Source organism: Phyllobates terribilis, unplaced genomic scaffold, assembly GCF_046119375.1.
Source record: "Phyllobates terribilis strain yellow unplaced genomic scaffold, ASM4611937v1 Scaffold_2__4_contigs__length_985480577, whole genome shotgun sequence".
In the NCBI taxonomy this organism is placed as follows: Eukaryota; Metazoa; Chordata; class Amphibia; order Anura; family Dendrobatidae; genus Phyllobates; species Phyllobates terribilis.
Genome location: NW_027362762.1, coordinates 290,604,167 through 290,628,206, shown reverse-complemented (window position 1 = coordinate 290,628,206; position 24,040 = coordinate 290,604,167). Strand labels below are relative to the sequence as shown.

At 40.1% G+C, this 24,040-nt stretch overlaps 1 protein-coding gene across 1 annotated transcript in view; it reads right to left on the bottom strand.

Moving 5' to 3' along the window:
• The window catches only part of HS6ST3 (heparan sulfate 6-O-sulfotransferase 3), a 1,156,051-nt gene that overhangs the window by 1,067,267 nt on the left and 64,744 nt on the right, over positions 1–24,040 (bottom strand). The gene's annotated exons all lie outside the window — the stretch shown is intronic.

The window sequence follows — 24,040 nt, the reverse complement described above, 5'->3', positions numbered from 1 at the left end:
GAGACAAGGCATCCGCCTTAACATTCTTAGTACCAGGGATGTAAGTAACGGAGAAATTAAACCGCGAGAAAAACAGTGCCCACCTAGCCTGACGGGCATTCAGGCGCTTGGCAGCATCAAGATATATCAGATTTTTATGATCCGTAAGAACCTGAACGGGAAATTCCGCACCTTCCAAGAAGTGGCGCCAGTGTTCAAATGCGAGTTTAATAGCCAATAATTCCCGATTACCAATATCGTAATTCAGTTCAGTCTCCGAAAAATTTTTTGAAAAAAAGGCACAGGGATGTAATCCATCCCCATTATCCTGAGACAATACTGCGCCAACCCCCACAGAGGAAGCATCAACCTCAACCAAAAACGGCCTAGTCACATCAGGCTGCATAAGGATGGGAGCAGAGGTGAACCTCTCCTTGAGATACACAAAAGCTTCAATGGCCTCAGAAGACCACTGAACCGCATCAGCACCTTTCCTGGTGAGATCAGTCAGAGGTTTGACAATACTAGAAAAATGTTTTATGAATTTTCTGTAGTAATTGGCGAAACCCAAAAACCTCTGTATCGATTTCAAACCAATAGGCCTAGGCCATTCCTGCACAGCCTGAACCTTAACCGGATCCATCTCAAAACCTTTGCTGGAGATAATGTAACCCAAAAAACTAATTCTCTGCACAGCGAACTCGCATTTCTCCAGCTTAGCAAAAAGCGAATTGTCCATTAATAACTGTAATACCTCACGCACGCTCCGCCAATGAGACTCCAGATCCGGCGAATAAATCAAAATGTCATCCAAATACACAACCACATTTTTGCCGATCAAAGGTCTAAGGATGTCATTAATCAGATTCTGAAAAAATGCAGGAGCATTAGTAAGACCAAAAGGCATAACCAGATTCTCAAAATGACCCACAGGAGTGTTAAAAGCAGTCTTCCATTCGTCACCCTCCTTCATGCGCAACAGATTGTATGCCCCTTTAAGGTCAATTTTAGAGAACCACTTGGCCCCCATTAACTGGTTAAACAGATCAGGAATCAATGACAGTGGGTAAGGATTGCGTACAGTAATTTTGTTAATCTCACGAAAATCCAGACAAGGACGTAAACCGCCGTCCTTTTTTTTTACAAAAAAAAATCCAACCGCCACAGGAGACTTAGAGGGCCTAATGTGACCGGCGGCCAAACTTGTCTGTATGTATTCCTCCAAAGCCTTCCTCTCAGGAATAGTAAGGTTAAATAAACGACTTTTAGGAAGAGTCGCTCCAGGGACAAATTCAATAGAACAATCATAGTCTCTATGGGGAGGCAAAACCTGCGTTTCCTTCTCAGAAAAAACTCTCCAAAAATCCTGAATAGGAACAGGCAATTCTCCCCTATCCAAAGCTGCAATACGCCCGTTACAACACTTGTCATAACATTTATGGCTCCAGGATTTAATTTCACTGGTAGACCAATCCAGTACTGGATTGTGAAATTTTAACCAGGGCAATCCCAATATTACTGGAGAAGGCAAGTTATTCAACACTACCAAATCCAATTTCTCATGGTGAACACCATTAATAGTGAGAGGAAATTCACAGACCTTGAGAGTAATATTCTTCAAAGGGGAACCATCCACAGAAACCACAGAAATGGGGGATGATAAAGGTTCAGGTTTTAAATTGAGTCTTTCCACGAATCCCCCATCAATTACATTCAGAGTAGACCCGCAATCAACAAACACCCGAAATTCCATTAATTTTTTCTGAGCAATCGTGGAAGCAGCTAAAAATATACCCTTGGAATTTAAACAGGCAATACGGGCGTGACTGACCATTTTTTTTTTCTTTCTTCATACGAAGCTCACAGCCTTTAATCAAATGACCAGATTTTCCGCAATAGAAACACAAGCCTTCAGAAAATCGACGGTCTTTTTCTTGAGAGCGAGGTGCCACCGATCCAATCTCCATCGGTTCACCACTGTTAGTACACACATTCTCATAACCAGAAACTGACATAGCAGAGGATTTGCTCTCATTAACCCTAGCACGCAGTCTCCTATCCACCCGTATAGCTAATTGCATAGCCTGTTGCAAATCTTCAGGTGTAGGATAAGCAATTAGCAGGTCTTTAACCCTTTCACTGAGCCCAGCAAGAAATAGACTTTTCAGAGCAGAATCGTTCCACCCTGTTTGAGTAGACCAACGACGGAAATGAGTACAATATTTTTCCACATTACCTGATCCCTGTTTTAAACGTCTCAACTCAGTCTCAGCTGATGCGACACGGTCAGGATCATCATATAATAGTCCCAAAGCAGAAAAAAAACTATCCACTGATCTGAAGCATGTATCACTAGGTTGCAAAGAAAAGGCCCACCCCTGAGGCTCTTTGCGCAAAAGTGACATTATGAACCCTACGCGCTGGGATTCATCCCCAGAGGACTTAGGTCTCAAACGAAAATACAATAAGCAAGCATTTTTGAATGAAAAAAATTCTCGGTGTTCACCAAAAAATAAATCCGGCAAACATACCTTAGGCTCCAAGAAATGTGCTCCAGGACAGTTACTCACGTGCTGACGGAGCTCGGCCACCTCCAGAGAGAGTCCCTGCAGGCGATGAGCCAAATCCTGAACCGACACCATGATGGAACAGAAAAATCTTTCCTTAGAGAATTTGCTCTCTGGACTTACTGTTATGATCTGCTACCAGAGCTAAGGAAAGAGAGGAGATCTGTCCCTACGATAGAACTCAGCTTAATCCCTACGATGTAACAGGGGACCTGATCCTGCGATCAGACCTGCTAAAGTCCTAAGCTAGTCTGTACGGAGACCTATAGATGTGGGAAGGAATCCCTACAAGTACTAAGGACTGGGAGGAATATGGAACACCTCCTAACAGAAATAGTAGCAGACAGACGAACAAACAAAATATATAGAACATAGAGGTCAGTAGACCAAGCAAACTAACAGAGCAAGACACAGAGCACAGGCTAGCTAGAAAGTAGATATACAATGAAGTCCAGCAAAGCCAGAAGGGCGGAGCAGGATTAAATAGGCCAACAAGGTCATGTGACCAGCAAAGGAAAAAAAAACCTAAGAGCAAGTTTCTGACACTGGCCAAATTATAACAGTCCGTTTTTTATTTTTCAACCATTCCTGTGTACTTTTGGATGTGTGCTTTGGGCCATTGTTTTGCTGGAGGACCCATGATCTTCGACTCAAGCCAAGTTTTCTTACGCTGGGTAGAACATTACGCTCTAAAATCTCTTGATAATTCTCTGATTTCTTGATTCCTGTGATACGGTCAAGGCCTCCAGTACCAGACGCAGCAAAGCAACCCCCCAGCATTATGGATCCTCCACCATGCTTACCTGTTGGTAAGGTGCTCTTTTCCTTATAAAAAGAATATAGTCGGCACTCCGTACAGCTGGGGTGGTGCACGCGTGGAAAATAATGTTTGTAGGAAAAGCAAATCCCGGCACTCACGTGTTGGTGGTTAATTTGTTTATTCCACAACTCAAAAGACGTTTCAGCCTGTCCAAGGCTTTTTTCAATTGTGATTGAAATTGAATTGAAAAAAGCCTTGGACAGGCTGAAACGTCTTTTGAGTTGTGGAATAAACAAATTATCCACCAACACGGGAGTGCTGGGAATTGCTTTTCCTCTTTTCCTTTTAAGCTTTATTGCTCCATCTGTAAACAAACTGTTGCTTTGCATTGCCTAAGAGGTCTATTTTTGTTTCTTCTGTCCACAGAAATTTTCCCAGAAGGATTGTGGTTTGTCAAGATACTCTTTGGCAAAGATCAGTTGTTCCTTTCTTTGTCTTTTCTTCAGCAATGGTTTCTTCCTTGGCCTTCGCCCATAACACTCTGCTTGGTTTAGTGTGCGGCATATGGTACTTGTTGAAACCATGACCCCAGACTGTTCCAGGTTGGCCTTCAGGTCTTTGAATGTTTGACGTGGTGTTTTTAGCACCATTTGCACTAACCTTCAAAGACATCTCTTGTCAATTTTACTCTTTCCTCCACATCCAGGGAGGTTCTTGACAGTTCCATGCTTGAAAAACTTCTTAATTAAATTGTGCACTGTTGAAACTGGGATACCAAGGTCTTTGGAGATGGCCTTATACCCTTTGGAAGTCTTGTGTTTGCTAATAATAGCAGTTCTGATGTCCTCAGACAGCTCCTTTGTCTTCACCATTGTTACAAAGAAAGAGGGCCACATATGTGGCTTTTTAAAAGACTGAAGTAATTATTCATTGGCTAATTCATGTCACATGGGCACCAACAATTAATCACAGGTGAATCTCTTTTGTGATTTACCAGTCAAAATGTGTTTCCATACTAAATTAATGTAAAGGGTGCCAGTACCAGTGACACAGCAAGCTTTAAGTTTTCCTATTTTCCCTCCCATTGTTTTCGGTTTTAAATTATTGTTTATCATTTGCTGTTTTGTATTTAACATGAGTGCTCTATACAAAAAACTGTTTCACTGGATTCATTTTTTTCAAGAAATATTCCACATTATGTACTTAAACTTCATGAGTGCTAATAATGATAAGCAGGACTGTATTCCCAATAGAGATGTCCTTCCCACTAGATCCAAAGGCCTAGCAACTCAATGACTCTCCCATATCCATTACGAATCCCATGGGTCCCAGATTGCCTCAAAGTGCTCAATTATATTATTCATTAAAGCAGTAAGGTATTCCATGCCCCTAATATCTTGCTATGCATTTGTAACTCAATACCTGAGGGAGAGTTATAATGTCTCCATTTATAAGATAATAAGCACTATGCAGTTGTTAATATATATAAAAGTAATTGTTGACATTTGCAACCTAATTGAAATGGTGGAATGTTAGGCAAATTAAACTTGGGCTTCAAGGGGATGTATACACCTACGTATTACGTCAACAATTAATGTTTTCATCTCTCTCCTAAAACCCTGTATCTTGCTACAGGTCCTAAAAAGGTGAGGCAAATCCCCTCCTGCAACACCACTACTCAAAGAACGATTAAGGATATCACAATTTAGTGACGAAGGGCCAGGGTATGACACCAAAACAAAAGTAGCTTATACTAGTTTTCATAACATACAGTGGGGGAAATAAGTATTTGATCCCTTTCTGTTTTTGTAAGTTTGCCCACTGACAAAGACATGAACAGTCTATAATATTAAGGGTAGGTTCATTTTAACATTGAGACATAGAATATCCAAAAAATCAAGAAAATCACACTGTATAAATTATATCATTTTTTTGCATTTTGCAGTGAGAAATAAGTATTTGATCCCTCGGGTAAACAACACTAAATAACTGGTGGCAAAACCCTTGTTGGCAAGCACAGCAGTCAGACGTTTTTTGTAGTTGATGATGAGGTTTGCGCACATGTCAGGAGGAATTTTGGTCCACTCCTCTTTGCAGATCATCTCTAAATCATTAAGATTTTGAGGCTGTCGCTTGACAACTCGGAGCTTCAACTCCCTCCATAAGTTTTCTATGGGATTAAGGTCTGGAGACTGGATAGGCCACTCCATGACCTTACTGTGCTTCTTTTTGAGCCACTCCTTTGTTGCCTTGGCTGTATGTTTTGGGTCATTGTCTTGACCCATCTTTAATGCTCTTACTGAGGGGGAAGGTTGTTGGTCAAAATTTCGCAATACATGACCCCATCCATCATCCCTTCAGTACGGTGCAGTCATCATATTCCGTTTGCAGAAAAGCACCCCCAAAGTATAATGTTTCCCCCACCATGCTTCACGGTTGGGACGATGTTCTTAGGGTTGTACTCATCCTTCTTCTTCCTCCAAACACGGAGAGTTGAGTTAATGCCAAAGAGCTAAATTTTTGTCTCATCTGACCATAGCACCTTCTCCAAATAACTCACAGAATCATCCAGGTGTTCATTGGCAAACTTCAGACGGGCTTGCACATGGAGGCCGCATAGCCTTCCATGTGCTCGCCAGAGGTAGCCTGACTGCCATTAGGTACCGAGATGAGATCCTCTGACCCCTTGTGAGACCATATGCTGGTGTGGTGGGCCCCGGGTTCCTCCTAATGCAGGACAATGCCAGACCTCATGTGGCTGGAGTGTGTCAGCAGTTCCTGCAAGATGAAGGCATTGAAGCTATGGACGTCACGTTGCACCACAGACTGTCCAGGAGTTGGCGGATGCTTTAGTTCAGGTCTGGGAGGAGATCCTACAGGAGACCATCCGCAATCTCATCAGGAGCATGCCCAGGCATTGTAGGGAGGTCATTGTTTTAAGGACATTACATGAAAGTTGGATCAGCCTATAGTGTGTTTTTCCACTTTAATTTTGGGGGTGACTCCAAATCCAGGCCTCCATTGATTAATAAATTTGATTTCCATTGATGATTTTTGTGTGATTTTGTTGTCAGCGCATTCAACGTTGTACAGAACAAAGTATTCAATGAAAATATTTCATTCATTCAGATCTAGGATGTGTTATTTGAGTGTTCCCTTTATTTTTTTGAGCAGTGTATATGATGTGTATATGTAATTAATATTGCTATAAAAGTTTAGGTTCCACAGTAAGCAAAAAAAATGCTGAAAACTATAACTGCATCAAGATTTTTTTGTGATCGGGACTAAAGTCAATGTATGGACAACAACACATTTCATGAATTTTTATAACATCCTATTCTTAATCCATGGTTATGTCTGTGGATATTTTTATTCATTCATCCAGAAGCACATTTGTGAGGTCATACACTGATGTTGGATGAGAGTTTCTGTCTCGCAGTCTCCATTCTAGTTCTTACCTAAAATAAACAATGGGGTTTAGGTCAAGACTTGTGCACAGAGGCAAAGTTATGCTGGAACACAAAAGGGCCTTTCCCAAACTGTTCCCACAAAGTTGGAAGCTACAATTGTCCAAAATATCTTTGTATGCGGCAGCATTAAGATTTCACTGAAACTAAGGGGTCTAGGCATAATGCAGTTATAGCTCCTGAAATTCTAAAAACCGAGACTCGCCTATCAGACTACGAGAGAAAGAAGCCAGAAGCAGCAGTCTACAGAACATGTTTCTACTGCTCCAGTGTGTAGTGACGGAGTGCTTTATACCACATCATCCACTTGGCTTTTTTGCTTGTGAGGTTTGCAAGTAACTTCTCGGCCATGGAAAGCCATAACACAAAGTTCCCATGGCACAATTTTTGTACTGATGTTGAAGCTAGAGGAGGTTTGAACTCAGCAGTTATTGAGTCAGCAGAACATTGGTGACTTTTATGCACTATACACCTTGGCACTTGGGGACTCCGCTCTGTAACGTTATAAGGACTCACACTTCATTACTGATTTGCTTTGATTCTTAAATGGTTCCACTCTTCACTAATAACACTCATATTTGATGGTATATTTACAAGAGAATAAATTTCACAAACTGATTTGTTCAACAATGGCTTTCTACTACAGTACCACTTTTTAAAGGGAACCTGTCTCCTTGAAAAATGCTATTGGGTTTAATCTGCAAGTATATAGCGTTACAATGCCTCCCGACCGCCTTACTAAGTTCGGATACCAGAAGAATATGAACTTATTTTCTCCCTCCCAAGAACCTCTAGCTTTCAGTCATAGGGGCATGTCCAGAGTGGCTACAGTTACCGCTCTCAGCACCACTCACTATTCTGTAAGCACGCCCCGGCAGTTTGTTTGAAATATGGCTATGCAGCGCATATATGCAAAGGGAGCTGTCAATCAAAGTGTTAGGGAATGAGCGGTGCTTTGAGCGGTCACTGCAGCCATTCCATGCACAATCCCATGACTGAAAGCCAATGGGTCTTGGAAGGAAATAAGTTTATTTTCTCCTGGCAGCCACACTTTCATTAAGACAGCTGGGCATCATTGTAATGCTATTTACCTTCAGATTAACCCCATAATTGAGTTTTTCAAGGTGACAAGTTCCCCTTAATTCAGTGCACTCTTTGGAATGACCTATTCTTCCACAAACGTTTGTACAGGCAGACTGTAAATGCTAGCTGCTGTCTGTTATACACATGTGGCTGAGACTGAATGAAGAATCTAAAGTCAATGATTGAGAAGTATATCTCATTACTTTTATCCATTTATTAGTGCTCGCATACCATATAAATGGCATAAAAAAATTACATATTTTTCCTAAAAAGTTGGGCAGAAAATGGCTCAGGATGCACCAAATAAATTTCTTAAATGAAATTTTGTGCATCTTGCTCAAGCCTTGACAAATTCCCTTAAAGAGGTTGTCCACTACTTTTTCATTAATGACCTATCCTTAGGATAACATGTGTGGGAGGTGTGTGCCAGACCCATCTGTTGCATACTCCTCAGAAATACAGACTGAGACAAACCAGACCTTCAAGAGACTTCGGATGCGTTCAGAAAAAAACAGTATCAAAACATCAGAGAATAGGAAGAAAAAAATCACACTCACCGTCTCTTTAAAACTTCAGAACTTGTTTGATACAAGGACCTTTTGAAGCGCTGTTTGGCGTGAAATGGCTGTTGTCCTCCTTGCATTCCGGTCACCCCTGCAAACCAATGTTTTAACTTTTTCATTAACGTTCTGAAGTTTTAAAGAGTCAGTGAGTGCGATTTTTTCTTTCCATTTTTTAATACTATTCTTAGGATAGATCATCAATATCTGATCAATTGGGGTCCAACACCCGGCACCCCTGTCGGTTGGAAGAACTCACTTGTGGAGCTGGCCATCTTCTGATAGTAATTGCCGAAGGGTACTACACATCCGTCTCCTATTGATTTGAATAGGAGGAGGATATGTAGTACCAAGTCTCAGCCACTACCAGAAGACAAAGCAGCTCGACAAGTGAGAACTTCCGACTGGCGGCCGCCGCCACCAATAACAGCTGATCGGTGGGAGGGCTGAGTGTCGGACCCTCGCCAATCAGACAATGATGACCTATCCTAAGGATAGGTCATCAATGTAAAAGTAGTGGACAACCTCTTTAATGTCAGAGCTGTGCTTATCTCATACTGAATCAACTGCTCGATATATTGTGAAACCACAAAGGGATGCTACCAGAAAGTTTTTCAAGCTTTCTCTGTCTCGACAAACACAGTTTTTATTGTAGGCTTCCCACATTAACACTAACTATTGGGCGTCTTAATACTGGAGTATCCCTGTTAGTTGATAGTAGAAGGGGAAATATAGCGCTCATCTGAATGAAGCATGACACTAACAGATTGCTGCAGCTCATAAAACTACAACATGTAAAGTCTAGACCATGGGCATCACCCGAAAAAGTAAGTACCTTTGTGCTTCTGTAGCTGCTGTTCTATTATCATTGCCGGGACACCAAAGAGGTCACTAAGATGCTTTTATCTTTACAGTTTTATTAAGCAACTGACAGTTAAAGAAAGATATATCACAGCTCAGCAGAGTTTTCCATCCGACCATAGTGATCACTTTACCTAACTCCTGTCTCTAAAGATTTATTGAAGTCTCAATTCCTTTGTTATTAATATTGAAGAAAGCATTTCATTCCTAGCAGTCAAAGACCAGCAAGATGAAAGAATGGAAAATAACCTTCCACTAAACTGTGTTACTGGACAAATAGAGAGCATTTTCTATACCATTATATATGATTAATATTCTATGTGATGAGAAGAAGCCAAGAGGACAAACTTGTGTCTCCTAGCATCAGCAGTCTTCTTTATACTGATGAGCATATTTCAGATTTCCTTTTACATCCAGTAAATGACTGTATTTTGTATACTATATGTGGTATTATATTGTTTTACTTTGTTTCCTTTGCAGGATTAGCATCACTATTTTTTCAACTTCGGTATGAGTTCTAGCTAGATAGAATATTTAGTAATATACACTACCGTTCAAAAGTTTGGGGTCACCCAGACAATTTTGTGTTTTCCATGAAAACTCATACTTTTATTTATCAAATGAGTTGCAAAATGATTTGAAAATATATTCCAGACATTGACAAGGTTAGAAATCGGTGGCCAATGGATGTTTTTTACAACATTCTTGATGTGTCAGCATACAATGCATTCGTGTTATGGCGTGAAATACACCCAAAGCGGCAGCCATTGTCCACAGGATCCAACAGCATGCTAAAGAAAGTGAACCACCTGCATTGTTACGATACCCACGGCCTCCACCAGCAACGCAACCAGCCTAAAACAAAAGTGTCTTCTGTCCAACATCAAGTAATCACAAAACAAATGTGATATGATGCAGTTGTGTAAAGTACTTATGCAAAAGACATGTAAATTATACTTGTGACGAATGCAAACAGTAAATTTAGCCCCGTGAACCTTATTTACCATTTTATATAGAAAAACTGAACTTTTTATTTTTTTTATTTTTTTATTTTTCGAAAAAAATATATTTACATACAGTTTGATGTTATCAGTTATAGTTTACAGTTATATAAAGAATATTTTTTATGTGCAAATGTGCAATATGCATGAATATTGCAATAAGGCCATGTAACATTTTTTGATACAAAAAAAAATAAATATTACGTTTTTTATTTCATTTTTCATTTGTTTATGAACATCCATGTTCACATACAGTATAATAATGCAACAGGTATTCAAATAAAACACTTAAATTAGCTAAAAATCAAGACTTTAATAGGTTCAGTCAAAAATGACCGGAACATTATAAGTGTATAGTAGACCCGAACAGAACAGCAGGGTTAATGTGATTGGTAAATGATGTAATGTGAAAAAAATCAAAAAGCTAAAATTTTATTTTTGTAGTCCTCTCAGCACCACAAAAGAATGCAATAAGAAGTGATCAAAATATCATATCTGCAGCATGGCGTCTCAGTGGTTAGCACTGTTTCTTTTCAGCGCTGGGGTTCTGGGTTCAAATCCCACCAAGGACAACATCTGCCATAAGTTTGTATGTTCTCCCCATTTTTGCGTGTGTTTCCTCCGGGTTCTCCGGTTTCCTCCCATACTCCAAAGACATACTGATAGATCATCGAGATTGTGAGTACAATTGGGGACACCGATGATAATGTCTGTAAAGTGCTGTGGAATATGATAGTGCTATATAAGCAATGCATAATTAATAAATAATAAAATGGTAACAATAAAAACGCCAGCTCAAGGCACAAAAAATAAGCCCTTAAAGAGCCCCTTTTACTGAAGAATGAAAATATTATGGGTCTCGGAATATGTCAGAACAAGCAAATTGTTTTTTATATTCTGAATTTACAATATTTTTTTCACCATTTAAAGAAAAACTTTGCATGTTAGGTATTCCGGGTAATAATATTGATCTGAAGAATCACATTGGCAGGTAATTTTTACCATATAATAAATGCCGTGAAAAAGAAACTAATAAACAATTGCAAAATTGTGCTTTTTCTTGCAATTTCGCCGTACTTGGATTTTTTTTCCATTTTTCATTATATTACATGATAAAATGGATTGTGTATTTCAAAAGTACAACTAGTCCCGCACATCTATATTGATGAAAAAAATAAAAAATGAATGGCTCTTGGAAGAAGGGGAGGAAAAAGTGAAAGAGCAAAAACGGAAAATCTACATGTCGGGAAGGGGGTAATTTAAAGGGTTATTTCTATGTCTGCTTTTCATGGCCGAAATAGAAATAATAGTTTCCAGGTCCCGCCACCAAGGGCAGGGTTTGTATTCGAGTGCAGCTTTGTTATGCTGTTTGTGTAACTCCAATAGAAAGAACATTGATTCCGCAACTCGGGAGTTACGCCAACACCTGCAGCCATGTTTCTGTAACCCTAATTAACTTCTATGTAAGTTAAGCAAAAAGCATAGCCCAACTAGGCTGTTTTCCAATCCCTGCCTCTGGTAGCAATGAGGCAGTTACTCTTATCTAGGCCATGAAAAGCAAAGATTGGAGTAACAATTTAAATTAAAAGTACTGTGAACTATTATGTACTTGGGTCCTTAATGGTGATGAGCCTTCTATAGCACTTGTGTCCTCTGCTGCGAAGGAGCCATGACTATCTCCTTACCTACTATTGTTATACAGTAGTATTGCCTTCAGTTTAAAGGTACTCAAAATAAAATATGAACAAAAATAATAATTTTATAGAAATATATAAGGAATCTGCAATTCTACATTATACTTCATTGCTTTGTCAGGGTCTCTATTGTTGTAAGGCAATGTTCACACATTTAGTATTTCATCATTATTTTACATCAGTATTTGTAAAGCCAAAATCAGGAGAGGAACAATCAGAGGAAAAGTATAATAGAAACACGTCACCACTTCTGTATTTTTCACCCACTCCTGGTTTTAGCTTACTAATATTGAGGTGAACAACTCGCCAAGTACTGAACATGTGAACGTGGCATAAAAAAGAGATGTGAAAACCTAAGAAAGTCACTAGGGAGTTTAATTTCTGCATACATGCCTTTAAAGCTTGATTAAACTGATAAATCAAATTAACCCAGTATACTCAATACTCATCTGATGCTCTATTTCCTTTACGCCCTGATCTTTTTTTTCTCCCATTGCATATTGTTGTAAAAATACTTGGATGAACTGTGTTGCTACTTTTAATGGACAAAATAACAAAAAAGTTATAAAAATATTTTTTCACAATCAAAAAAAGATAAATTAAATCTGTTATGAATCATAAAACAGTGATCCTGTCATACAATCTGCAGGGAATGAGTCAGGAGCTAGAGATGGTCCCGTAATAAGGTCGGAGGTACAGACTATCTCACACAGTAGATTTGATAAGAAGCAGGAAAGCTGTCAATTTACAGGCTTGTAATTGAAGATGGGAAAAACAACACTTTATCGCTGGCAGAGATTGTACTTTCTTTGTTGTTGTTGTTAAAACTAGATATGGCACAACGTGACAAGACTTTCTTGCTCTATCGCTCCATTCTGCTGTGTATTAACCCATGCATCATGTTGATTTATTTAACATATGACACGATGTGTCATTTTATTTTATAACTGAACCAACGCAATACTTTATACTAACATTATTACCTACAACAAAACAATACAGAGAATTCTACATTCCAAGGCAAGGGCTATTTATAATATTTTTCTAGACAGGAAATAATGTATATCAAAGTGTGAAGGGAATTTTCAGTTGATTTAAAGTGTGCAGAATTGGAATTTATGTGCAAATATACTATTAGGACCAATATAAAAAATACACTGCTCAAAAAAATAACTAGAGCATCCGCCAACTCCTGTACAGTCTGTGGTGCAACGTGACGTTGGTGGATGGAGCGAGACATGATGTCCCATATGTGCTCAATCGGATTCAGGTCTGGGGAACAGGCGGGCCAGTCCATAGCTGCAATGCCTTCATCTTGCAGGAACTGCTGACACACTCCTGCCACATGAGGTCTGGCATTGTCCTGCCTTAGGAGGAACCCAGGGCCAACCGCACCAGCATATGGTCTCACAAGGGGTCTAAGGATCTCACCTCAGTACCTAATGGCAGTCAGGCTACCTCTAGCGAGCACATGGAGGGCTGTGCGGCCCTCCAAAGAAGTGCCACCCCACACCATTACTGACCCACTGCCAAACCGGTCATGCTGAAGGATGTTGCAGGCCGCAGACCGCGCTTCACGGCACCTCCAGATTCTGTCACATCTGTCACTTGTGCTCATTGTGAACCTGCTTTCATCTGTGACGAGCACAAGGCGCCAGTGGCGACTTTGCCAATCCTGGTCTTCTGTGGCAAATGCCAAGCGTCCTGCACGGTGTTGGGCTGTGAGCACAACCCCCATCTGTGGATGTCGGGCCATCATACCACCCTCATGGAGTCAGTTTCTAACCATTTGTGCAGACTCATGCACATTTGTGGCCTTCTGGAGGTCATTTTGCAGGGCTCTGGCAGTGCTCCTCCTGTTCCTCCTTGCACAAAGGAGGAGGTAACGGTCCTGCTGCTGGGTTGTTGCCCTCCTATGGCTCCCTCCACATCTCCTGGTATCTGCTCCATGCTCTGGACACAGTGCTGACAGACACAGCTACCCTTCTTGCCACAGCTTGCACTGATGTGCCATCATGGATGAACTGCACTACCTTATCAACTTTTGTGGGTTGTACTGTAGACACCGCCTCATGCTACTGTACCTCTAGGGGTGAGAGCAATGGCAAAAGGAAAAAGTGACCAAAACAACAGCCAAAAAGGATGAGAACAGAGAAATGGTCTGTGGTCACCACCTGCAGAACCACTCCTTTATAGGGGGTATCTTGCTAATTACCTATCATTTCTACCAGCTGTCTGTTCCATTTGCACAACAGCAGGAGAAATTGATTCACAATTAGTGTTGCTTCATAACTGGACAGGTAGATTTCACAGAAGTGTTATTGACTTGGAGTTACATTGTGTTGTTTAAGTGTTCCCTTTATTTTTTTGAGCAGTGCATATACAAATGAATGCCCCTCTCATGGTTTTAATCTTATGAATCATGGAGGAGCCAGACTCCTGATTCATCTCAAGACAAGTAACAACAACTTAATCTCTATATTTAACATTACAATCACATCAATTTTTAAGTGTCATTGTCTATTACCCAATGCAACAATTTTCATATACACATGTGGTCAAAATTGTTGGTACCTCTCGTTTAATGAAAGAAAAACCCACAATGGTCACAGAAATAACTTGAATCTGGCAAAAGTAATTATAAATTAAAAATCTATGAAAATGAACAAATGAAAGTCATTGCTTTTCAACCCTGCTTCCAAAGAATTTTTAAAAAAATTAAACTCATGAAATGTACACCTGAAAATAATGTGACAAAAGGGACATGTTAAATCAAGTTGTGTCCACTAATTAACATCACAGGTGTCTACAATCTTGTAATCAGTCAGTGGGCCTGATACAGATACTCACTGTGCTGTTTGGTGACATGGTGTGTACCATACTCAACATGGACCAGAGGAAGCAAAAGAAAGAGTTGTCTCAGGAGATTAGAAAGAAAATGATAGACAAGCATGTTAAAGGTAAAGGTTATAAAACCATCTCCAAGCAGCTTGATGTTCTTGTGACTACAGTTACACATATTATTCAGAAATGTAAGATCCATGGGACTGTAGCCAACCTCCCTGGACATGGCCGCAGGAGGAAAATTGATGACAAATAAAAGAGACGAATAATACGAATGGTAACAAAAGAGCCCAGGATAACTTCTAAAGAGATTAAAAGTGAACTTCAAGCTCAAGGAACATCAGTGTCAGATCGTACCATCCGTTGTTGTTTGATCCAAAGTGGACTTCATGGGAGACGACCAAGGAGAACACCATTGTTGAAAAAAAATCATAAAAAATCCGCCAGACTGGAATTTGCAAAACTAAATGTTGACAAGCCACAAAGCTCCTGGGAGAATGTCCTATGGACAGATGAGACAAAAATGGAAGTTTTTGGCAAGGCACATAAGCTCTATGTTCACAGATGGAAAAATGAAGCATATCAAGAAAATAACACTGTCCCTACTGTGAAACATTGAGGAGGCTCTGTAATGTTCTTGGGCTGCTTTGCTGCATCTGGCACAGGATGTCTTGAATCTGTGCAGGGTACAATGAAATCTCAAGACTATCAAGGGATTCTAGAGAGAAATGTGCTGCCCAGTGTCAGAAAGCTTGGTCTCAGTCGCAGGTCATGAGTCTTACAGCAGGATAATGACCAAAAACACACAGCTAAAAACACCAAGAATGGCTAAGAGGAAAACACTGGACTATTCTGAAGTGGCCTTCTATGAGCCCTGACCTAAATCCTATTGAGCATCTTTGGAAAGAGCTGAAACATGCCGTATGGAAAAGGCAACCTTCAAACACGAGACAACTGGAGCAGTTTGCTCATGAGGAGTGGGCCAATATACCTGTCGAGAGGTTCTGAAGTCTCATTGACAGTTACAGGAATCGTTTGATTGCAGTGATTGCCTCAAAAGGTTGTTCAACAAAATATTAAGTTAGGAGTACCATCATTTCTGTCCAGGCCTATTTCATGAGTTTAATTTTTTTAATTCTGTGGAAGCAGGGTTGAAAAGCAATGTCTTACTTTCATTTGTTCATTTTCATAGATTTTTAATTTATTATTACTTTTGTCAGATTCAAGTTATTTCTGTAACCATTGTCAGTTTTTCTTTCATTAAACAAGGGGTACCAACAATTTTGACCACGTGTGTATCTAACAGGCAACATGATTTTAGTAGATCTGTTCACATATGTTTGTGGTGTACATCTGGCATATACAGGAGCAATCAAAAGTTTGGACACACCTGTTCATGCAGTGGTTTTCTTGTTCTTATTGAAATGTGGACAGACATTATAGATTCCGGCGGTAGGCAGCAAAATCATGAAGTAAGTTATATGGAAACAAAGTATAAAGAAATAAGTGAATTAAAGCATAATACGTATGTGTTAGTGCTCATGGATCTCAGTTTGATCACGGACTGCAATACATGGACTGGCCACAGGTCTCTTAACCATATATTTCTATGAGGCTGTCACGTTCGGGTCAGGAGACCCAAGGTCAGTCCCTGCATTGCGGTCTGAGATCAGATCAAGATCCATGGACGTCTGTATGAGCCTTTAAATCTCAAATTCCTCAAAGCATCTTCCATTTACTCTGATGTCAGCATTACACCCACTGAGCATTCTCTGAAGCAACTTCATTAGATAGTCAACTGGAATGGCTTTGAAATAGCGCGTAAGCCTCTCTAGGAGCTTATTTGTGGAAATAGCTGCCTTCATAAACTGTTTGCAACCATCAGATGGGTGGATGAAAGGTGATTCCGGAAGCTAAATAGGAAAAGGTTCTTTACAGTCAGAGAAGTCAGACTTTGGAATTCCCTACCCCAAGAGGTAGTAATGGCCGACACTATAACAGCTTTTAAAAAATGGCTGGATACTTCTGGAGGCAGTTTTGGTACACTACTATAAGCAGTGCTGAGCCCAATTTGATGAGAGAGAGAAAGACTGACTAAAGGTCGGTCGGGTACCAGAACCCAAACTTTCACGGGTCCGCTCATCCCTATTAGAGATAAACAAACCATCAAAAAACAACATTGATTCACCTCAAGCATCCATATGCATACATACACGTATAATACTCAGCTATGACTGTGGTGAATGGATAGTACCCATTTTTTGTCCTGTCACACGAGCTGTAATTTTTATTTAGTTTTTAAAGCTTTCTTTCACTAACACTATTGCTAGGCTGTTAGCTTTGATGTCCTCCTTCTATCCAGATTCAATGCAAAATGATTGCTGTATTCCCTGCCTCTGCTTTCATAGAGGCTAAAATAGTCCCTCCTAATTGGCTGTGCTACACCTTGCTATGTGATAGCTGTAAGGCATTATGGGAAAGCTTGTGCAGATGCACCTGAGGTCATATAAGTCTTCTTTGGCTCATGAAATCTTGCTTTGCATAAAACGGGAGTGGACATTTTGGGGGGTAATTTGTATAAATCAAATTGCAAATTATTCTAATTTGATTCACTGATTCACTCATCTCAGTTTAACACATATTCATATATATAACCTTAAGGACCCCCACTGATCCCAAGAACAGGGCTATGTTTGCTGGTCTCATATAGAACAAATGGATAGGTTCTAACTTTAAATGTAGAGAATGAGCCTTTAACATATACAACTATATTCCATACAACATTATGTGTATTTTAAAAATTAATTAATGTGAGCATCAGTATTACAGAAATGCTGAGTACATCATGACAAGAAACAATGGACAACACATATTACCCAGGAACTGAAAGTTGTTTTGAGCCTCCAGAAAATGATTTTTTCCATTTCCATCATTAAAGTGAAAAGCGGCAGTTACAGGTTGAATACTTCAAACTTCAACCATAACTTTGTAATAGATCTATATAAGGTTGTAGTTATTTTGGATATATCAATACTGTGCTTCAGATGTAAGCTGCTCTTAAACAAAATGTAGCAAAATTCTAGGGAGGATAGAAAAAAATGCATGCTTTTGAGAGATGGAGATTTTTATTATTTATATAATATGCCTTAAGAGTGATCACGATTTCAGCTTTAACCCCTTAAGCCCCGCGGGTGGTTTGCACGTTAATGACCGGGCCAATTTTTACAATTCTGACCACTGTCACTTTATGAGGTAATTACTCTCGAACGCTTCAACGGATCCCCCTGATTCTGAGATTGTTTTTTCGTGACATATTGTACTTCATGATTGTGGAAAAATTTCTTCGATATCACTTGCGTTTATTTGTGAAAAAAACGGAAATTTGGTGAAAATTTTGAAAATTTTGCAATTTTCAAAATTTGAATTTTTAAGCCCTGAAATCAGAGCGATATGTCACACAAAAGAGTTAATAAATAACATTTCCCACATGTCTACTTTACATCAGCACAATTTTGGAACCAAAATTTTTTTTTGTTAGGGAGCTATAAGGGTTAAAAGTTGACCAGCGATTTCTCATTTTTCCAACAAAATTTACAAAACCATTTTTTTAGGGACCACATCACATTTGAAGTCACTTTGAGAGGTCTTTATGACAGAAAATACCCAAAAGTGACACCATTCTAAAAACTGCACCCCTCAAGGTGCTCAAAACCACATTCAAGAACTTTATTAACCCTTCAGGTGCTTCACAGGAATTTTTTGAATGTGGAAGAAAAAAATGAACATTTAACTTTTTTCACAAAAATGTTAATTTAGACCCAATTTTTTTTATTTTCACAGGGGTAACAAGAAAAAATGGACCCCAAAATTTGTTGTGCAATTTCCCCTGGGCACGCAGATACCCAATATTTTGGGAAAAAATACTGTTTGGGCGCACGGCAGGGCTCGGAAGGGAAGGAGCGCTATTTGACTTTTTGATTGTAAAATTTGCTTGAATAATTAGCGGACGCCATGTTGTGTTTGGAGAGCCCATGTGTGCCCAAACTTTGGAGCTCCCCCACAAGTGACCCCATTTTGGAAACTAGACCCCCCAAGGCACCTTTCTAGATGCATAGTGAGCACTTGGAACCCCCAGGTGCTTCACAAATTGATTCGTAATAATGAAAAAGTGAAAAAAAAAACACTTTTTCATTTTTACGAATCAATTTGTGAAGCACCTAGGGGTTCCAAGTGCTCACTATGCATCTAGATAGGTGCCTTGGGGGGTCTAGTTTCCAAAATGGGGTCACTTGTGGGGGAGCTCCAATGTTTGGGCACACAGGGACTCTCTAAATGCAACATGGTATCCGCTAACAAATTGAATGGAAAATCGGCTCAAATTGTTAGCGGACGCCACATTGCGTTTGGAGAGCCCCTCTGTGCCCAAACTTTGGAGCTCCCCCACAAGTGACCCCATTTTGGAAACTAGACCCCCCAAGGCACCTTTCTAGATGCATAGTGAGCACTTGGAACCCCCAGGTGCTTCACAAATTGATTCGTAATAATGAAAAAGTGAAAAAAAAAACACTTTTTCATTTTTACGAATTAATTTGTGAAGCACCTAGGGGTTCCAAGTGCTCACTATGCATCTAGATAGGTGCCTTGGGGGGTCTAGTTTCCAAAATGGGGTCACTTGTGGGGGAGCTCCAATGTTTGGGCACACAGGGACTCTCTAAATGCAACATGGTATCCGCTAACAAATTGAATGGAAAATCGGCTCAAATTGTTAGCGGACGCCACATTGCGTTTGGAGAGCCCCTCTGTGCCCAAACTTTGGAGCTCCCCCACAAGTGACCCCATTTTGGAAACTAGACCCCCCAAGGCACCTTTCTAGATGCATAGTGAGCACTTGGAACCCCCAGGTGCTTCACAAATTGATTCGTAATAATGAAAAAGTGAAAAAAAAAACACTTTTTCATTTTTACGAATCAATTTGTGAAGCACCTGGGGGTTCCAAGTGCTCACTATGCATCTAGAAAGGTGCCTTGGGGGGTCTAGTTTCCAAAATGGGGTCACTTGTGGGGGAGCTCCAAAGTTTGGGCACAGAGGGGCTCTCCAAACGCAATGTGGTGTCCGTTAACAATTTGAGCCGATTTTCCATTTAATTTGTTAGCGGATACCATGTTGCATTTAGAGAGTCCCTGTGTGCCCAAACATTGGAGCTCCCCCACAAGTGACCCCATTTTGGAAACTAGACCCCCCAAGGCACCTATCTAGATTCATAGTGAACACTTGGAACCCCAGGTGCTTCACAAATTGATTCATAAAAATGAAAAAGTGTTTTTTTTTTCACTTTTTCATTTTTACGAATCAATTTGTGAAGCACCTGGGGGTTCCAAGTGCTCACTATGCATCTAGAAAGGTGCCTTGGGGGGTCTAGTTTCCAAAATGGGGTCACTTGTGGGGGAGCTCCAAAGTTTGGGCACAGAGGGGCTCTCCAAACGCAATGTGGTGTCCGCTAACAATTTGAGCCGATTTTCCATTCAATTTGTTAGCGGACACCATGTCGCGTTTGGAGAGCCCGTGATGTGCCTAAACAGTGGAGCTCCCCCACAAGTGTCCCCATTTTGGAAACTATACCCCTCAAAGATTTTATTAAGGTGTATAGTGAACATTTTGAACCCAGAGGTACGGCACATTATTTGTTTACATTAGGTCATCATATTGAATAAGTTTTCATTATTCTTGAGCGCAAGTGCTCGCTACTTGAGTTTGCATCGGGTACTCAGGTATGCACCATGTACAGCGTGTGCTCGAGTGACATGCTCGAGTCCCTGCTCCGCATGTTTCACGGTTATTAGACACCCAAAAAAAAACATGCGGGGATCGCTCGTGCATGGCAGGCAATCCCCGTAAAGTTTTTTGGCCGCGAAGCATATGGGGCAGAGACTCGAGCATGTCACTCAAATACCCACGATACTAAATGCATACCAGAGCACCCGATGCAAACTCAAGTAGCGAGCACTTGCTCTCAACACTAGTCGCCATATCGTCATCTTTTTTTCTTACTTTTGAAAAAAATCCCAACCCCAGCCCTAACCCTAGCACAACCCTAGCCCCAGCACAACCCTAGCCCCAGCACAACCCTAGCCCCAGCACAACCCTAGCCCCAAACCCAGCCCTAACCCTAGCCCAATCCTAACTCAAGAGTTTATTTTTGACGCCGTTCCTTGTGCGGTATAAGTGATTAGACGACTTTATTCTTCGGGTCGGTGTGATTACAGCAATGCCAGAATCATATGGGGTTTTTATGACTGACAGCTGTCACACACTAAAAGACGCATTTTTTGTAAAATCTAGTTTTTGCATCGCCATATTTTGAGAGCTATAATTTTTCCAAATCTTGGCAGACAGTCATGTGACGGCTCGTTTTTTGCGGGATGACTTGACGTTGTTATTGGTGCCATTTTCAGGCACGTGACATTTTTTGATCGCTTTCTATTCCGATTTTTGGGAGGCAGAATAAACAAAAACCAACAATTCAGGAATTGTTTTTTTTTTTTTTTTTTTATTCTGTTCCGCGTGTGGTAAAATTGATGAGGCAGCTTTACTCTTCGGGTCAGTACGTTTACAGCGGTACCACATTTGTATAATTTTTCTATGTTTTGGCGCTTATACACAATAAAAGCTATTTTATAGAAAAAAATATTTTTTAGTATCGCTTTATTCTGAGAGCTATAACTTTTTTATTTTTCAGCTGATGGAGCTATATGGCGGCTTGTTTTTTGTGGGACGAGATGACGTTTTCAGCGGTATCATTTTTATTTATATGCGTCTTTTTGATCGCGTGTTATTCCACTTTTTGTTTGGCGGTATGGTGATAAAGCATTGTTTTTTGCTTGGGTTTTTTTTTTTTTTTTTTACCGTGTTCACTGAAGGGGTTAACTAGTGGGACAGTTTTATAGGTCAGGTTGTTCCGGACGCGGCGATACCAAATATGTGTACTTTTATTGTTTTTTTTTTATTTTTTTTATAATAATATTTATTGATGGGTACATTATATTTTTATTTTTGGTGTATTATTTTTTTTATTTTTTTATAATATTTTTGCACATTTTTTTTTTTTTTTTTTTTCCACTTTCACACAGTTTATACACTTTATTACTTTGTCCCACTCTGGGACTTTCACTTTTTTTTTTCTGATCGCCTGCATGGCACAGGAATGGAGCACCATCCCTATGCCATGAAGGCTGTCAGAAGTGCACAGTGTGAAGATTGCTTGGAGATGCACTGCGCATGTCCAAGCAATCTTCCTGCTCTCTGGTGACCCGGATGTTGTCATGACGACATCGGGTCGTCATGGCAACACCCGGGAAGCCTTTGCAGACTGCGCTGGAAGCCGGAAGAGGAGGTGAGTATCGGCGATCACCTCCCCTTGCCCCCGCAATGCCGCGATCGACTTCGATCGACTTCGATCGCAGCATCGCGGGGGTTAATGTGCTGGGAGCGGTGCGTGACCGCTCCCTGCACATAGTACCGGGTGTCAGCTATGACAATCAGCTGACACCCGGCGGCGATCGCGCCCGCACAGCCTGTGTGCGCGCGCGATCGCCATGACGTACTAATACGGGTCTGGCTCTTAAGTCCCAGGGCACAGACGCGTATTAGTACGTCAGATGTTATTAAGGGGTTAAACTCAAACAATTACTAAAGCTAAAATATAGCTGCTGGATTTTCTTATTATAAAAAGTGCCTAGACAATATGATACCTAGTAGACATTTAAAAAAAATTCAGGACGTATTGTATTTCTTCAATTTAGTTTAATATAATTTAAAGCAAAAGGTATTTAGTAAATTATTTATCTGTATTGTACTTTCAGTACATTTATTAAACTGTTGTAATAATTGTGACTTCATTGTTAAAAAAAAAATAGCAGAAAGAATTGGTTAATTAGAAAGAAAAGTGAATTTTTTCTCCTGTGAAGTAACTCAATGTTTCTTCAAGTTGTTTCTCACTTATAGTTTTTTTTAACATTAACACTTTATACCTACCAGGTTTTATTGTTTTTTTACTGTTCTTTGATAGAACTCTATAATCAATCTTCTGTGTTTCAGACTGTGCCTATAGACATATCCGGATCATACCCAAGAGTACCATCTATAAATATCAACCTATGAATACAGTAGTTACATAGTAAATACGGTTTAAAAAAAGATAAATGTCCATCAAGTTCAGTTGAGGTATGGGAAAGGACAAGAGAAAAGCTTTAGCAAACGCAGAGGGAAACACTGATTTATAAAGTAATTCTTTGCCATTAACAGTGTTCATCACCACATGTATAAAACCAAAAATTAATGTCGTCTGAAGGTTTGATATACCAGGTTATGATTCAACTGTGCCTTTAAGCAATGATAAAAGTTGGTAACTTAATTTATAACTTTGCTTTAAGGACCTATTACCAAAAATGTAATTTTATTAAAAGATAAAAAATATAGTTATATGAGTTTATTTATTTTAGATAGACCCTGACTTCTTGGAAAGTCAGTATGTATCTAAAAACATTTGTTTTTTGTACCTAATTTTCAATGGAAGTGCATTGCCATCTTGTGGATGACACAGCTTCTCACTGAAACCTCTGCACCACGCATGTCTGTAATGTGCATGCACAGTCAGAGAGACCAGAAGTTGGCTACTCCCTGTGACTTACTGCTACTTTATCAGAAGACTATTCCCTGCCTGCCCACAGCTTCACTATCTATCATTGTCACATTGGTCTGTACTCTGATCAGAGTGAAAATGTTGCTATCACAGCAAAGACCAGTGTGATAGTGATAGGTAGTTGAGTTGCGAACAGGTAGGGATAACTGTAATATACTTATCGATGCTGGAGCAGCAGTGATCGGTCTTCTCAGAAAGTGCAGCGATGTCCCCAGGAGCTGCACGTATGAGAACACTTCCAGGTCTCTCTCCTCCCTAAGTTGAGATCCCATGATAACTTGTGAGATCTCACTGCTTGGTGAGGAAAGAGACCACGAAGTCTCACCATACATGTGGCTGTCACCAGACATCTGTCCCTGTCTGTCAGAAACTTCACTATTAGTATAGCACTGATTTGGCTTGCTCTGATCAAAGTATTTTCACTCCAATCAGAGCACAGACCAGTGTGACAATGATAAATAATGTGTCCTTAGAAGCAGCACGCACTCACTCCTCAACATTGAACATGGTATCTGTTCTGAGCAGT